Here is a 14,979-nt window from a genome sequence, read left to right on the forward strand (position 1 = left end):
CCTGGAAAAATAAAAAAGGGTTGTTCACCTAATATTTTCAGTGGAAAATGTTTATGACAATATGATTATGGAGAAAAATGCAAGCAGACCAAAGTATAATAATATATAAATGGACATTTTCAATGCTATTGATATGGGGTTTTTTAATCTAATTTACTTTCAGGAAGGCTCAAATGAAACAACCAATGCTCTTCACTAACTCAGTAAACTTGTGGTGTCACTCAGAGCAGTGCGAGTTTGAATTCCGATTGAGCTGGAATTTCAAGAGCGGTTCCTGGAGTTCCTTTGGAGAATAACCATGTCTGAGTAGGGCTGTGCTCTGCCAGCCAAGCTCGTGCTTGGTTTCCACAGAATAAATTCAGTGTACATTTATCTGGCAGAAGTTACTCAGCCATTTTGAACAACTTGACCGCAATGTGTTATCACCAGCAGAGATTTTTCTCCACTGAACATGCAAACACAACTTTTTTCCTGAGAATATGTGGTTTTGTTGATCTCAGACTCAATTTGAGGAAGGATCACTCATATGCTGACAATATGGCTAAACATTGATGTTGGTGTTATTTGGATAGCAGTCCCATACCATACTGCATCTATCAAACAATTACCTTGTCACTAGCTCTTTAAAGTCCAGAAAAAGGGAAGTGCACAAGCATTTGTTGATCCATGTCATTCCCCACACCGATAACTTGCAGCTGGAAACCAACAGCCTAATTTCTACCTTGCTGGGCCACAAGACCTTCTGAGAATTCACTGTGCACAGGAAATCCAGACTTCTGAAAGTGTTTCTTGGCTGATTCTCTGGGCTTCCGGCAGATTTTTATTGCACTCTAACCCAGGGATTGCATCCCTTAACCTATAATGCTGAAGTTATTCTGAATTTGCTTATTGGTTTCTGCTGAAACAGGACTGAACTTCAGCATGTATTTTTCCTGACATAGAATGGCTGGTTTTATACTATGATTACATACAAAGTCTTCATCATTCTCACCACAATAAATTAATTAAAGAGATGAGAAAGAGAAATCCATTGATGACATGAAACTTATTCCTTCACTTCTATTATTTCCATTTTTAAATGACAACTGTTTGGAACAAGGATCCTGCTCCTCAGCAACCTAAAAGCAGCCAGTGTTAACTTGTCATTCTAGCAGGAACAGTTACAGCCAACATATTAGGAACCACATAATGTCATTTGCTCTGTTATGGCATGTTTGGATAGGAACTGTGAAGTTACCATTTTTCACAGCTTTTCAGGATTTATGAAGAAAACCCCCATAATTTTACTATTTTCATTACCACACCATTTTTTCTAGTGACTTGCCCAGATTTGCTAACAGAAATAACAAGACCCCCTGAAGTCTGCCATCTTATTTTTCCAAGAGTGCAAAGGAACACAGACAGGGGGCTGTGTCAGCCCTAACGACACCAGGAGTCTCAAACATTGCAGTGGTCACTAAATTGAATTTAGACACGCTCTCAAACGCCATCAGTGACAAACTGCTCCAGAGCCATCCCTGCCTGCAGCAGCCTGTTGGATTGTACCTGGAGATAAGGGATGGACATTATCAGCAGCTTGGCCAAGTGCTGCTGGTGCAGTGCTCAAGGTCACTGCCAAGCCCACCTCTGCCCGTGCTGGGTGATGAACGGCCGCGCTCAGCCCTGCTGATGGGCCCATCCTTTTTCGCAGGCAGTGACCAATGCAGAGCAGCTGGCAGCAAGGCTGCTTCATCTTCCCACTGCTCACGGGGGAAAAGAAAAGAAAAAGGCCACTATTACAAAAAGATTTATCAGCCAACATAGCAGAGCCATGCTTGACCTCCATATCTTCTCTTGTTTCCCAAAGGCAGCACATGTAAGATATTTCCTGTCTTTCATGTTACTGGCTGGAATGCATCATGAAGCCCAAATTTGCAACCTGCTGTCTGTTTTAGTCATTAGGCATGACTTTCTTTGTCTCTTGAAATGAACTGCAGCCAACTGTTCACTGCTGTAATAATGCACAATTTCTTCAGTATTCCCCCTTCTCCTAGACAAATAAACAAAAAAGCCAGCCAGGCTAAAAGCTGCAGTTCAGTCATCAGCCGAGGCTGCTGTGTCTTACAGTACCTTATTCCCACACCAGCACACTACACCCTGCTCTAGCTCACCAAAACATTAGTCACACTAGCCTCCACACTAGCCTCCACCTGCTATTCAGGGGCCAAAATTCAAAAGTTAATGAACAACAATTAAAAGTAGCTATTAAACTTCAAACAAGCTTATTTGATGACATGGAAGATGGAGGTTGGTTCTACATTCACTCATCTGTCCATAACATCCAACCATTGTGAACTATCTATTATTTTTTAAAATTATATCCACTCTGTAGAGACATACCCCAGGTTATTAAACTACTGTATTATCTTTGCCAGCTGTGTATCTTGGAATAATGTTTTCAAAACAGTTACTCAGTATTTCAACCTCTGACTATCTTCAAATGAAATCAACTGAAGACAGTTTTTGTGAACATTAAAATACACATTGCCTGTAAAATGAAGGTCTGATTATGCCATGATGGTTGCAAGTGATCCAAAAGTACTGGTTATGTCTTTGCTCCCTAATTTTATATACACATATATTTAGTAAATGTGTTCAGAATGAAAAAAACTCCTGACTGCATCCATAACAAGCCTTCCACAGAACAGAAAAGAAGATCTTAAATAGGTGCACGTGGCAAACTGATAGCTGATTTGATAACCAGATGAGAGGGATCTCACCTCACAAAAAAGTGACCTGTGGGGCTGCTCTGCCACTCCAACAATAAAAGTTGACTCCATGAGGAGCAAAATCAGTAGAACTTGATTTCCTGCTAACTTTTGCCCCCTAAGTCTCCTTCCAGTACCCTAAGCCATCTGCTCTCCATGGGAATGTGTGGATAGCTGCAGTGGTCAGTGTGGAACTGGAGCCATGGGCTGGCCCAGCAGCTGCTGTCACACCCATGAGTTAACTGATGGGTTCTGCTGGTGTGTCAGCATGGGCACCAACAGAATCTTTTTCTTCCATCCAGCTCCCAGTGCTCCTAGCCATCACAGGCAATTAAGGTGATTAAATCCATCTCAGTTGAAATTGCTGAGCCTTTTCCAAGGTTATGAAGAGGACACTGCCTGACAGAGTGAGGTCAGACCACAGCAGGCTGCCCTGGTAGGTTATGAGCAGCCCACTCCCCTCATTCAGCACAAATACCCAAACCCTCACCATGAGAAACAGGTAAAACAGCCTTTGCCTGTTTGTGAAACAAACAGTTCTGCAGCTGCTTTTTAAATTATAAGACAATTCCATTTTTTTTTTTTGTATAATAATTTCATATGACTGCAAGCAAGTTGAAAAGACCCGAAGGTCAACTCACACATTCATCTCCAAATGCAATTGAGCTATTTATCCATGTCCCTCCTCTGAGTGAAAAATCAGGAACAGGCTTTGTTTTTTTCAATGGTTTGGCATTTGAAGACAGAAAACTGATAGACTCTCTGCCAGTTTTCTCCTTGTTCAGTTAAAAATGTTGGTCTGAAGGGAGGGAAAACACTGAATTCAGTTCTTCTACAACAGCAGCTTCACTCTTTCCCTTTTAGGAAAAGCTGCAGGATCCCCGATGTGAGTCACCTCTCTGGAAGAAAAGGATGGAATATTACAAATATTTTTTGTAATAATTTCAAGGGGCTTCACCAAGAGGTGGGAGATTCTAATGAAAAGTGTCTGGCCATGCCATGCATCTCCCAGGCTCACTATTTCCAGCTTTGCCTGACCATACCCATTTATTTCCATTTACTTTGGAAGCTGTGAGCTCTGGTGGAGTAGGGATGCTCAAGCAGTTTGTACCTTTGTGTTCCCAGATGCAGACCACACTGTGCAGTTCAGACCCTCAGCTCTAGATCGTGGGCTGACAGCCCAAATCAATAAGACAGCAATTACTCTCCTTATAGCTTGAAGTAATTAGTTGACTCCCACTACCTGTTTTAGTTCTGGATTTTCTCATAAAAGAGATCCTAAAAAGACCACTTTTGGGAAGCTTTCATAGTGAGAATTACAAACAGCTTTCAAGCAAGAAGTTCTTTGCTAGGAGGCATTTTCCCTTAGTTCAGTCCATTGAATATGTCTGAAAGCAGACAGAAAAATAATAAGATCTGCCTGACTGACAGACAGCTAAGCTATCTTATTACTAAAAATTATTTACCTACTTAATAATCTGTGCTCCTACCAGTCAGAGGAGTTAGTTTAACAGCTTTTGGGTTAATAAAACCCAAAGAACCCCCCTATCTTTAGACTACATGGACAAACCATTGTCATACACAGAGATGCAACTACAAACTTATGTATTTTGGAGCCAAAGTAATGCCTATCTTCCATAAATTGCATAACTCATACCAATTACTCAGTGCCCACAGGTTGCAGCCAATTTGATAAAGGAAAAAGAACTTTCTGTTTTCATCACTAAGAGAAATACTACTGGGCTGAGGGGCAAACTAGACTGGCACATGGAAAATCCCTGTTAGGAAAAGCACTACTGGCCTGACTGCACCTCCCATGGGATCCAGTCAACTGCCTGTAACCATCAGATTGGCACTGCTTAAATTCACAGCTTTCCAGAAGGATGAAGCTCGCTCCCTATTCATCTTTGCCAGCATCTAAAGAATTACGAGAGTGGCTGGTGATGAAGAGCACATCAATCATGTTTATTGTGACAACCATGACTGTTATAAAACAGACACTCCTAGAGCACATTCTAACCTCCCCCATGCTTTTTCTTTCTTTATTAAAAACTTGTTGAACATTCAGTTCAAGTCTCCTGGGATAGATGCCTAGAAAAGTGCTGACTGCAGGAACCAATCCATTTCAGGAGTTTCCCACAACACATTATTTGCAGGTATGGATCAAGGTGTAGTGCTGTTCTCACTGCTGCACTCAGGCAGTTATTTCTTAGAGAATGGCTTTGAACAGTCTTAGGAACAACCAGCTGTTAGAAAAACAGCTAACAGAGAGATATACCTTTGATTTAGCTCAATATTTGGTTCATCTGAATCTTTATCCTTTATGGTGGAATGACTAAGCAGAGGGAGCAATTGGGCAATTTCTGAACCAAGGTCAGCTCAAGCACAGTCAATAAGAAATTACTGTCAAAGCTTATATTCAAAGTTTTCAAATGGGCTAAGGAAAGAACACTGAAGAAATGCCTGTGGGCTGAAAAAAATGAGAAAGCTTCAAACTATGTAGTTTGAACGGATACAGAACTCGTGTTCTGAAAATAACTTCTTCCTGGACACTACAAGGTGTTAACACCCTTGGTTCAAACGAACAACAGTGGAAGAATGGCTGTAGCTGCCCCTTACCTTCCCTGGCTAAAAATGTACCCTGGATTGATTTGTTTCCTATGCTCAAAAGCTGCACTGGGAAATAACAGGACAATCCTGCTAAAAAATGCAAGTGAAAACATGGTTTTCATGAAGTCCTCACAAAAAAAAAAAAAAATTAAAGAAACAAGGACTCACCAGTAAGCATTTTAGATGTACCTTGCCACTGAGGAAACTGGAGAGGACTCTGTTTGACAGATCATGAGGAAGAAATTGTCTAGGCAAGACAACCCAAAAAAAATTAGTCTCTAGACATTACACCCAAGTTATTCTCCCTTGTGTAGAGACAGAGAATCAGAGGCCTAAAGTAAATATTTGAGTCATCTGATCCACATGCTATAGCCACAACTCATTAGATATCTGCTAATTACAGCTTTGAAAGATGCCATGGAGTGACACAAGGCAGTCCTAGATGTATTTAGTTAGTTTTAACAACTGAGGAGTATAACAAACCCTTGGGTTCTTTCCTACAGTCAACAGCTCCAACAAAGAGCTCTGCATTAATTGCAACCACATCTTGTCTATTTTTATGTATGAGAAACACTACAGTCCTTATAAAAACCATAAACCAGCCATTGTCGTTTAGGGATGCTATTACTCATGGCCTTCTCAAGTGCTTCCCCTTCTCAGCTCCCTTGCCCAGCTCTCAGCCCACTGGTTTTTAACTAAAAGCAGTGTGGCCATGTGCAGCCCTTGCAGAAAGCTCAGGATTTTCATTGCAATACAGGAAACATTCAGCTGTGATCCCTCTTGCAAAGGGGAGGCCCTGAAGTGTTTGCAGGCATTCCCAGCAATGTTAATGACAAAAAGAATAAATCTGACAAAAAGAATTGAAAATACCCACTTTGTTCTGAAAGTACCTTTCATACTTTACTTCCACTTCTGGAAAATCTGCAGCAAGCAGAAGACAAGCTGAATACTTTTGGCACTATCCCAAACAGGTTATTTCAGGGATCCTGGAATACTTAGACTCAAGTTTAAGAAAAGCTTTCCAAGGGTTAAGGTTAAGGGTGCCTAATGAAGCTGAAGGGTTGCCACTATGCAAGGACAATTTAGACAAGCCTCTGTTACCAGTGTAAAGATTCTTCTTTGGGGCAGAAGCATAGATATTCTGTCTGTTTCTGGATGCTCTACAACTCAGAAGCACCCCCCTTCCAAGCTGCCACCCTGTTTTTTAACAACCTTCTGTATAATTTTTAAACTCCTTTACAATTCTCTCAGGAGCTCTGCACAGACATACTTGCAAGCCCTGAAGAAGACTGAAAACTCAGTTACTTAGTTGTAACAAAAGCAAAAAAGAAAATAAAAAACCCAAACCCCAAATGGGATTTTTATCTCATCAAGAAGTAAAAATTGAGGCATAAGACACACATGATAAAGAAGATAGCAGAGCCCCAGCAGTAAAAGTTACAAGAGCGATATAAATCCTGTTAGCAGGTTGGCAGAAACCTGACATTTCCAATTCTCCATAAAGCTGTTATACACATCTACTGAACTACAAAATTAAGACTAGTTCTGCCAGTTTGAGTCATGGCCAATTCAGGCAAGTTGCAAAGCCGACCTCTTTTTGAGTCCATGTTAGACACCTTCACTCTGCAACAGCTAATTTAGTGCTGCAATAGATAAGCTTTGAAGAATTACTCTGAAACATTTCTCAAGGTGTCTAGAAAACAGTAAAGTGTTGGAGGAAAACTTTGGAGTGCCTTAACTTCTTTTCTTCCCCCTCTTGACAAATAAAACAGGAACTTCTTAGATTCACCCCTTCAGGCTCCTAATTTGAGATGTGCTTCTGAGAATTGCCACTGGCAGCCCATAGCCAGGTCACCAGTTATCAGAAACACAGAGAAGAGAGCCACAAGGGACCCTGGGTAGTCCTTTCCCCTGCCCAAAAGATCCAGCACACAGAGGAAGAGGATAGCTGAGTAGGGTAAGCCAGCAATAGCATGGTTCATCCATGTGGTTTTATGGGGCAGTTAACTTTTATTACCTGGTAATTACTGAGGAAGGCTTCAGACAAGCTGACTCTACAGCCCACATGGCAGCAGACTTGTGTGGGCAGTCAGCTCACAGAAATCATGCTGCAAGACTAATGTTTCAGAGGGGAAAGCCAGTCCATTAGGAAAGACAAGTTCAAGACGACAAGTTTAGCCATATTTCAATAGTAAGAAAAGAATTATAAACACCAACTCTTAAGTTAAAACAAAACAAAACAAAAAAAAAAAAGAGAAGAAATTGCAAAAGGCAGTTGAAGAATAAGAAGAAGTTACAAGGTACAACAACAAAAAGTATGAAATATCTTAAAAATAAAAAAGGCTGGCAGGCAGGGATCCGATGACAAAAGAAGTGTTTGTGAACAGAAAGGCAAAGAGTTTTAAAGTTGAAGTAGGAAAACTAAGCTCCATAGTGCAGAGCAGGCACTTGTTTATGGCATCACCCCTGAAGTGGGTACGAGGAGGAGTGAAGAAGAGGGAACAGAAGGCCTTAGGGGAGGAAAAAAGGAATAAATACTGAATATGCTCATTTTTCTAAGAAGAAGCACCACAATCCAGGTACAATGGCTGTTGCTTTAAAGCAGTGGGAATCATTACCAAAGAAGTCACCTGATATTTCCTCCTCCTTTACTGCTCCCTGCTGTGGTACTTTTCTTCACACAGGTAGTATGTGTGAGCAGATCACATCAATACTTGTAAAATCAGTGCATTCTTCTCTGTAGAGGCACTGAATGTTTGTGAAATGAGCACTTTGGTGAACCTCAGGCTGCTTTCTCTGAGCTAATACCAGTTAATAGGTTTTGATCCTCTGTACCTGTTTTAAACTTCATTTAAATCTTAAACCCAAAAAGATATCAAACAATCCTGAACCAGGTGATAAACATATGCCAAAGTCATATAATTTCCAATCTCTTCTGTTCATTCTCTGCAATAAAAAGCAAAAATTACAGTTGATTTACTGTGCAGTCAAACACTGGGAGAATACAGGAACATGTGGGATCAGTTTAGGTCAGGATCAAAACCCCATAATTTAGCTGAGAGCAGCTTCCAAACTAAGCTCATATTTTTTCAGACTATATTTATAGTGCAGTTACTATGTGCCAGTACATCATTAAATGTCCTAAGAACTAAACCCACCCTATTCTTTATGGGGAGGGTTTTTCCCCTTAAGTCAGAAATACCCATTTCAGAGGAATTCTGAAGGAACCAGCAGCACTGACAGCATTCTGCCCCCATCCATCTCCAGTCCTGATGGCTGCTAAGCTGTCTGCAGTCTTTTCTTGTTGCTGGTAAGAGCTCGCAGTCTCCTGTTCTCACTTCCTAACATGCACTTTGGCCTGGAAAGAATCACTGCTCCCTCGGCCAGTTTGAATTGGGAAGTAGAGCTGGCAAAAAAGCAAAGGAGATTTGGGATGAATATGAGTGTCTGGTTCTACCAGCAGCACATAAGCCTCGAGAATGCTGTAGAGGGGAGAGAAGGATAAGTTACAAAGGCAGAAAGAAATAAAAAAGAAAAACAAAAAAACCTCAGAAGCTGAACAATGCAACGCTGAACATTCATGCTGTTGTCCAGTCCACTGCCCAGAATTCTGGATGGGGGGGAGAGAGGACTGACCCCCATTTCCACCACTACATTCGTGATACAGAGCTCTCCGGTGGGCTGCTCTGCCTGCATGGCACAGATAATGATGCAGTTGTCAAACCTGCTTCCTGCTCTGTGTGCTCAGCCACACGGTCCGGGTTCAAAGCCTGATTATTTCCAACCCTGCTGCATTAAAGCTGCAAACTGAGAGGAACATTGCGCAGGAGACAAATTGGCCATGCATCAGAGATCTCAGTTTAATGCTCTTACTAGAGGAATGGTGTGTTTTGATGAATGTTCAGAGCTGAAAACTTCACCTTATCACACAGAAGTTGCTGTCTGCAGGGAGAGGCAGGGGGAGAGTAATGCTGCCTGGAAAAGCAGCCAGCTGACTCTGTATCTCTCCCAAACAACACTGGGACATGCTGAGCTCAGGAAGCAGTGGGAGAATGAGGAAAATCACATCCCAGACTAAATCAAGAGTCATTCCACTTTGCAGAGTCTACTGTGCTGCAACATCCACAAACACAAAACACCAGCTGAAAATGAACTATTGCAAGACTTTCTTTTCTTTTTTTCCCCCTTCTTTTTTCTTTCTTTTCTTTTCTCACTTGAATGTGTGCAGAAGATACAGTCTGAGCATCAAATGTGGTTCTAAGAAGAAAATGACAGCCCCAGCAATAAATAATCTGGGATTTATGGAGCCTGTGCCCATACAGTGGCAGCAAACTTTGACAGGTTGCTGTAAGCATTTATGAAATGGTCTCAAACGTCTGACTGGAAAGCACTGCAAGATTCAGTGGGATGGACTGAAAGGCAGCCAACACGGCAAACATCTTGGGTGTTTCTATGCCAAAAGAAACCCTTTATCAGACTTGAACTAGTGCTGTCAAAATATTTTTGGCTTGTAGTCATGGAATGGGCAACAAACACAAGTTTGCTACTTCACACTAACATGTCTGGTCTTAAGAGGTTAAGCACTCATCTGCTTCCAAATCACGTTTAAAATTTAAAAAAAATAATAACCCCAAACCCCAAGACAAGACAGCACAACAACAAATACCCTCCAAAAACCCCTCACAACCTTTTCATGTCTGTCCATGCTGTTGAAACATATCAGCTTGCACATAAATGATGGTTTGTCAGGACTTCTTATCTCTGATATTTCTCAGGACACAATGCCTCCAGCGTAGACCTGCAAGGTAAAACATAGTTTTTAAGCAGGATTAAAAAAACTGAGCCTTCCATCAGGATTTGTTGACAGGAGGAAGAATGTTTGGACACAGAGATAACATTTGGGCTGGAAATAAGTTCAGATTGCTGTGACACTGACAGCAAGGGGACAGCAATATTTTGGCTTCACAGAAACAAAAGATAAATAAGGACTAGATATTTAGCTTCACTTTCAAACTCTGACTTCAGAACCAATTAAAAATGATTAAAATTATTTTGTGAAGACAACCAAACCTAAAGTCAAGCACAAGCCTCTCAGCTGATACTGATTAAAAGGGGCTGTCCAGCTCTTCTGATAGGCCAGTCTTAGTGACATTCATGATGTCAGCAGGTACTTTGGTGAATGTGGCTTTTCAATCTGAGCAGTGAGAGCACCAATAAATTAAATAAACTAAGTCTGCCAGTGATCCTATAGCACCTTCTTTTTCTTTTTATTAAAGCAGTCAGAAAGGCAAAAAAAAAAATCAAACCCACAAATCTTCCACCATTTCACTACTGAGCTACAATACATTAAATCATAGATATGAGTCAACAACATCATGCTGCTGGGAAAAATGGAAAACCATTATGGGAAAAATAGCCAAGTGTCATCTGTAGAACACATGGAGCAACACTCGTCTTCGCTCGCTGGGGGGAAGAGGAGGGCTCAGCTGTGGGCACCACCATCCCAGGAGGATGTGGGCAGAACACAAAAATCCTGGAGAACAAGGACAAGGACAATGAGGGGCCTATTAGAGAAGACTTAGGGCTGCTTGTGTTGAGGAGCAGAACCCTAACCTCAAACCCCTCTGTGACAGTCCTGGGACACGTGAGGAGCAGCTGGGAGGAAGGAAGGGTTTCCTTCACACCCCCAAGCCTTGGACAGCATTAAGCTCTCTGAAGAGCAGGAGTGTCAGAGACAAGACTGAAACAAGCACCCCTGCTGTGACTTCCAGTGTAGCAGGGATTATAAATTTGTGCAATACAATTTGGCTAATTTCTGAGAAGTTCATCATGTTCTTGCTGTGTGTGCTTGCTCTAAGTTTTCTTACCCACTGCCAGAGTGAGAGCGCTCACCTCTTCCTCCTGTGTCCACCTGGGCCTTCCTTCCAAGCAGCTCCACTTGGCTCTTCCTCCTTTCTGTTTACTGGTACTGGCTCATCAGTGGTTTGCCTGTCTTTCTGCTGAGCCTTTCCTCCTGGTAGCTGGAAAAGGTGCTGGGTTCCCTTTGCTGACTCAGAAACACTTCCCTTGGAGCAAATAAAGAAAGAGAAGAAACCCAGCAGGTTCCACAGACTGACCAGATTGCACAGAAGATGTGCTGCAAATTTAACAAACAATTCAGTTAAAATAAGTGGTAGTAACTGAAAGTGCTTGTAAGGACAGCAGTGCTATTTTAAAATAATTATTTCTTTAATTTTTTAAATAACAACTTCACACAGTAACAGTGAAATGCAAAGTTAAAATGCTTCCAAGCACCACTATTCATTTGAAGCAGCAGCATTCCCATTAGAAATTTTAAGCAGAGGTGAGTATGGAGAGAAAGAAAAGTCTTTTTCAGAATTATGTGTTGATAAATCCAAAAATAGAAACATTTTCCAAACAAATTTTCTACGTGCAAGTATCCCAGTTTCCCAGCAACTCTGTCAGTGAGTTTATGGTAACTTTGTGGGAAAGCAGCTCTGGACAAGAAGCTAAGATCTTTTTGGAGTCTATTCATAACCCTGCATTTGCATTTGATAAATTGCTTCATTGTTATAACAACTCCCCTTCAACATGATGATTAATTCTTCTTGTTTTACACAAAAAACATTTGGTTTAAAATGCTAATTGTTCAGCAATTTCTCTATCATTACATCAGAAGTTCTGTCAAAATATTTCAAAACTTCCAGAAAGTTTAAAGTATTTTCCTCAACTAAAACTTGAATGGGCTAAGGTTCTCTACATTTTCTATAAAACTGGCTCTACTTTTTATAACATGGTTTTAATAGGTTTAAAACAAAATGCGTAATTATCTAGATAATTATTTAAAGCTAAAAGAAAGTAAGTTGGAACACTGTGGCAGCCATAACAAAAAATACAAAATTTTGTCTGCTGTTTTCAATTAATACTCCAGATATTTGTCAATTCCCAAACCACATTCACAATTTCTTGAAAGAATGGCACAGGATCCAAGTTTCTTCTAATTTATGCAGTCATAATTTTTTTTACATAGTGGAGTTATTCATACCAACATGAACAGGACCACACTCTGAGCAAGCTGCATCTTAAAAGTATTTCAACCCAGTTAATGCCAAGGTGAAGGTTTCTTTAGAACTCTTGAACAGAAATTCATCCAGGCAATTCCTCTGCCACAGTTTCAGCAGCAGCAAAGAGCTCCCCCAGCACACTCTGAGCTACCCAGGCAAGCAAGTTGAGCAATCGAGGGCAGATCTGGTTTCTGCCAGCATCCAACAAAGTTTCTACCATGGCACTCCTCCTGATGGGCACAACAGAGCCCAGCCCCAGGGTATTTAACAAAGAGTGGCCTCCTGTCCCCGCCTGGGCAGAGCCACCCAAGCAGCTCCTTGGGAACTGGGTACACAGCAAAGACCTCCACCTGCAGCTTGACAAACACCCAGCCCACATGTGCTTCAGATCCTCTACATTCATTTCTACTTAAAATTCAGCTTTTCCCCAAGTAGTCTGTAAAATTTTTCTCCACTTAACCTCAAATTGCCTTTCTCCCCTGCTCATAACTTGAGCTGAAATGAAAAAAAAAAATAAACTTGGCTTGTCTTGCAGTGTCAAGAAGTAAAACCAGCTTCAAAACAACTGCAAAATGGCAGAAGTGGGTTTCAGTGGGACTTCTAATGTGCTGTGAATTACACTGGTGCTTAATTAAATTACCTTGCTGAGCCTGGGCCTAAATTAATGTGAGACACACTCCTCAGTGTTTATTTGGCTTGGGTAATTAAAGGAAGTAACAAAATGAGGGTTTAGAGCTAATGGAAATGAAAGTTTCAGTAATTAAGTATTTCTTCACTCAAGCACCTGGTATAGACTGCTTGGTGTATATAGTGAACATAGGAATAGGTGAACAAAACTGTTCCGCTGCAGTCCTCTACTACAGAAACCAAATGGGGCAATTCTTAAGAACCAATCCCTACCTCATCCTCATCCATTTGTAAACTATTTCCTTTCAAGCCATTAAATGATTTTCTGTGCCTCTTTTGTACCCCCTGGTTCTGGGTTCTATTGGAAGCCAGCAAGTGGGAGCATGAGATATTTACTTATTTGCTTTAAGCCTGGAAAAATGAGGGAGACTTTGAAAAGGCTGGTGTCTTCTTGAAAAGTGGATGAAATTTCACACTGGTTCTTACTGAAACCAATTCACATATCCCAGGCCTTTCCTCTCCCTACTCCATCTCTCCCCCACCAACATAATTTGCCCATTTATGCTTTAGATCTGGTATAATAACTCCAACTCCCTAAAGACCCTGAACCCATTTCCACTCTGTAACACAAGGGCAACTCCCCCCGGGCTGTGAAATGGCATTAGGGTAGTGGAGAATATGCTTTGCAGTATTAACATGAATTAAACTGGAATTGAAAATAAAGACCCCTGAACAGAGTTTCTTTTTGCAGCACTAATAAAATCTGCATTCTTGGCAGCAGCACCCAAAATCTGGCTGGTGCACTGAAAACAGAAACCCTTCCTCTGGCTGGTGTCGCCCCTTTCCTTCCCAGGGCTGCCAAGAACCACAGGTCGCTGCTGGAGGGGAACACCCATCAAGGTCTCTCTTAGTTTGGGGTCCCACCAGAATGAATATTAGCTCAGGGATACCAAATCATCTGCCAATGTCCTCAGCTGATGGAAGAAAAGGACTTGAACAGGAATGAGGGAACAGGGGGAAAAAATCCTCATAAAGTTTTGAAGTTGTCAAAGGTTTTGTTTTGATGTGGAGTTCAAGGCTCCAATAAAACTTTCTGCAAGTTTAAATGAAACTGAAAATATGATAAGCTAGACTCTGGGCTTTGCTGGAATAACCAAAATCTATGGACCACACTCGTTTTTACTGAAGGAGACTGAGTCAGTGTAGTAGCTTTCTTACACCAAGTTCTTATTGATGTTTCTTTGTTGTCACCTGCATTTATCATCCACTGTATACATGTGATTCTGAAATCCATTTCTTTTCAATGGCATCTCTTATGTTATTCTAGTGAGACACCTGTGAGGATTCCTGTAATGACCAACTACATCCAGCAGCTCTCTGTCTCCCACAGGACACAAAGAGGAATGATAAGCCATTCAAAGGGAGCCTTGAAAATCTGCAGCAGCAAGTCCTGAGAGGGAAAAAGTACCTGATGATTTGAAGAGCTTCTCTTAAGTTTCCTGCAACATGGCATCAGCTTTCAGATGATCTGCTGGGAGCTCATCAGGCCCCTATGTGCATCATTATTCACAGTACTACACTGTTATGGTCTTCCCACAGCCAGCACAGGCAATGCCAGTCAATAAACTATGGAAGCCAAATCAGTATTCCTTTAAGATCTAGGAGAAATATTGCCACAGAGGGATCATTGTCTGCTGTACCTGACCATTACAAAAGTTTCATTGGAAAAAACACAGATGTTGAAGAGAAAGTTAAAAACAAAAAAAGGGGACTCCAGGGCTGTTTCATCTGGATTGCTATTTCTTGTATTCTACTGTCAAGTCTCCTGTCACTATCTGGAAACTTTTTAGGATCATTAGAGTGATCTAACACCTTCTGCTAAACTTGAACTCTCTTCAGTTTGCAAACAACTCTGTACAGGCAGACCTGCC

Source organism: Serinus canaria, chromosome 4 (assembly GCF_022539315.1).
Source record: "Serinus canaria isolate serCan28SL12 chromosome 4, serCan2020, whole genome shotgun sequence".
NCBI lineage: Eukaryota > Metazoa > Chordata > Aves > Passeriformes > Fringillidae > Serinus > Serinus canaria.